The sequence below is a fragment of the Chaetura pelagica genome, unplaced genomic scaffold (assembly GCF_000747805.2).
Source record: "Chaetura pelagica isolate M959 unplaced genomic scaffold, ChaPel_1.0 scaffold703, whole genome shotgun sequence".
Lineage (NCBI taxonomy): Eukaryota > Metazoa > Chordata > Aves > Apodiformes > Apodidae > Chaetura > Chaetura pelagica.
Genome location: NW_009952582.1, coordinates 319,946 through 323,765, shown reverse-complemented (window position 1 = coordinate 323,765; position 3,820 = coordinate 319,946).

Below are 3,820 nucleotides of genomic sequence, written 5' to 3'. Positions count from 1 at the left end.
TTCTAACTCCGGAGTGTGGCAGCCTGTCCTGTTACTCTGTTGTTTTACCTCACCAGTTGTATATTGTTAAATGGTGATTTACTGTGTGTTTTTCACGTAAATTACTGTAATGGCCCCTTTGCCTGGGCTGGGCTGCAGGGAGGGAGTGTGACCAGGTGTCACCTGAACCAGGCTGTGGGAAAGTCTGCAGAGACAAGGGGCTGTGTGTGCCAGGGAGGGGCTGGGGCAGGGCTGAGGGGCTGTGGGAAGCTCTTCTCATCCCCAGGAGCAGAGTGTGCAGCTCTGCTGGTTGCGTGGTGGAGTCTTTTCTAATGGAGGTTGAGGGGATTCTGTTCAAAATGAAGAACATGAGGACTCTGGAGCACAGCAGATGGGACGGGCAGGAGAGCTCCGAGCCTGGTCCTTCCTGAGGAGGTTCAAGCTCTGCCGGACCTGCCTGTCCCACATGAATGAGCCCAGTGCTCCCCAGCCCCTGCCTGCAGGTCCACAGCTCTCCTGGCCACCACATGGGACATCCCTGTGCACCCCCAGTGCCACAGGGTCCCTGCTGTGGGGCTGTCACCAACAGGCTCCTCCAGGGCTCTCCCAAGGGACTGTGTCAGCAGCTCCTCTGTCCCACCAGAGCTCAGGCCAGCAGGGCCCCACTCCTGCCAGCCCCTTGTGCCTCAGCGAGGGGACACTGGCAGGCACAGCTGCCAGCCCTGTGCACCCTGGGGCTTCCCTTGCTGTGGGCACAGCAGGACCAGCCTGGCAGGGACACCCTGCTGCAGCCCCCTCCCCTGCAAAGACCCTTTTGATGTATTGTCCTGGCATCCTGCTGCTGCTTCTTGCTCAGGGTCTCTTTCATTAACACTGCCAAGGTCTGGGAGGATGAGCTTGGAAGTCTCCTCTGGATTCACTGACTGGCACAAACCACGTACAAGGAAGCAATTCCAGTTTCAGGCCTTGTCTTGATTCCAAAATATGATGCGTCTTAGTCTATTAGTTGCAATAAAATGAACTAGGAGTTGGCCTCTGGTGGGCTTCCTCACACCTTAGCTGGGACGTGGAAGGTCTGACAGAGCAGAGCAGGGCACACCCGTGGTGCCCTCCTGCAGAGCTGGTTAACGTGTGTCCTTGCAGGAGAAAGAGAAGGATGGATGGTCTCTGACCCAGGACTTCGCTGCTTCAAGAACCAGATGTCCCTGGCTGTCTGGATTCCACACACTCAGGAATGGGGCATCAAAGCCAAGTGATGTAAAGGTGTCTGTTGTTTCAGTGTGGATCACTGCTGTGCCTGTTCTCCAACACTTGACCCTTCTGCCTTGCAGCGGAAGGAATGGTAAGAGAAAAAAGTTCTACATAACCCTTCTGCCTTGCAGCGGAAGGAATGGTAAAAGTTCTACATCTATTTTTCAAGATTGATAAGTTTCTGTCTAGAAAGTGTTGTGGTTTGGACCTAACATGACAACAAAGAACCCACCAGGTGGCTGTTCCCCCCCACACACACACACATTGTGGGAAGGGGAGAACAAAGGCCAACTGGGAGCTCATGGGTTGAAACAAGGATGGTTCACTCACCCTTTATGGTCCCAGGCAAAACAGACTCAACTTAGGGAAAAATAAAAACATAACTTATCACTAATTAGTGCACACAGGACACATACAAGGCCATGAGCAGGGCTTAAAGATGTTACCCCCACCCCTCCCTTCTTCCTGGGCCCAAATTGCTTTCTTCCCCATTTTCCTCCCTTCCCCCCCAGGGGGATGGGGTTTAGAGTCAGGTCACACTCTGGTGTTCCCTGCCACGTCTTCCTCCTCAGGGAGAAGGATTCCTTACGGTCCTCTCTGTTTTTCTACGGGGTCCCTCCCATGGGAGAGAGTCCTCCACAAACCTCTCCATGAGCACCAGGGCTGGAGCTGCCCCAGTCCTCCCCACAGAGTCACAGGCTGCTTTGGGAACAGGCACCTCCCCTGCTGGGTCCTCTGGTCCTCTGCAAGGTCCAGTTCACCTCTCCTGGTGCCTTCAGGAAATGTTCCACCTCCTTCATGCATGAATGAGGGGCACAGCTGCCATCTGGCCATGGCCTGCAGGAGAAGGAACCTCTGTTCAGATGCCTCCTTCCCTTTCTTCCCCACCAACCTGGGGATCTGCTCCCCTGCCCTCCCCCTCCAGCTCAGCTCTGTGCTCAGGTCTCACCGCAGGTCGTTCATATGTTAATGGAAGCGGAGCATCCATTGTCTCTCTAATGGCTCTGGCCTCGGACACCGGAGCTGAAGGAGCTTTTCAGTAGGTTCTTGCAGCAGCCACCCGAGTCCTTCCCCTGCTACCGAAACCACGGCAGAACCAACGCAGCACAGAAAGCCATGAGTGATGGGAAAAGTTAGAGTGGAAATGATAACAGCTCGTAGTGCCCGGTGGCCAGAGCTGGGCTCTAGTCCCCACCACACTCTTGCTCTCTTGCTGTCTCACTGCATTTCACACAATAAAATGATATCCTGTTCTGCAAAAAAAGAGTCAGGAACTGGACTCACATTCCCAAAGCCCTGCCAGTGCTACCCCCTTCGTGCCAGCTTGTGTTTGAGCAACATAATTGGGTACAGGAGTATTTTGCATTTGAGTCCCTTTACAGTTTTCATGTGATGGGTCCATTTAACTCTGTTCTTTCGTTTGGTCTTATGATGAGTTAGACAAAAAAATTAGAAGTTTCTTCTGTACTAGGAGCTGCCCTGTTATTTCATAACCATGGTGTGTGCCTGAGGCAGCAGGGTTAGTGCAGGGTTACTGTGCATGTGCTCGTAGCTTATAAAGCTGCTTTGATTACAAAGTCTGAAAAAAAAAAGGGATATTAAATTTTTATTACAAAAATGTTTTTCTTCATTCTTCTTCAAACGAAGGCCAAGTTCCAAGCACCCTCTTGCTCTGCAGCCACACAACAGCTCCAAAGAAGGAAAAGGAAGTGAATTCCCATGGCTATTTTTATTCACTAAGATCCCAGCCCAGTGTTTTTGTCTCACTTGTTTCCCACTTCCAGCGCTGTGAGGTCTCTGGACAGGCAGAACTTCATCCTGCAAACAGGGAGCTGTGGCTGAAGAAACTGCAGCTCTTTTATTATTAATGCCTTTAGGATTTCAGTGTGCTTGATTCTTTCTCTGCTTCTCTATCAAGAGTGTTAAGGCAGCCTGGCAGTTCCTTGCTTCTCATGATTTAGCATTTCTCTGTAATTTTTTAAATTATTATTCGTTTTTGCCTTGGGCAGTCGGGTTTTGCACGTGGTCTGATGAGCAGAGCTCTGATTCATGTGGGTTTCCCAGCTCCAAAGCTTGGCTTGTACCTCACCTGTGCTAATGCCTTTTTCCTCCACCTTTCCACTTCTGAACCTGGCTGCCTTCCCTCCAGGGGAGCCAAAGCCAACTTCAGCATCTGCTGGAGTCGGATGCTTCCCCCTATCTAGAACTAGATCTGTGTATGGCTTAGAGGCAGCAGGAACTCCTTCAGCTGCCTGTAACAGGCAGAAATCAGGGGCCTGCCTCGATAGCTCTGACCTGCTGTGCACACGGGGACGCGGACGCTGGTGGGCAGGGGTGAGGGGGGACCTGGGGGGGCTGCTGTGCTGCAGCTGTGCCAGGGAAGGGCAGGCCCAGCGGACCCGCGGGCCTTTCCTCAGGGCGACCTGCGCGGGAGCAGCGCCAGCCCCGCGGCTCCCCCGGCTGCGCTGGGGCTGCAGATATTCAGCCGGGTGTTTCTGCCCCCCAGGCGGGGTCCGGGGCAGGAACCTGCTTTCTCCTCCTCGGGAGCGGGTGGGAGCGGCGGGACCGGGGCGCTCCGGGAGGGCCCGCC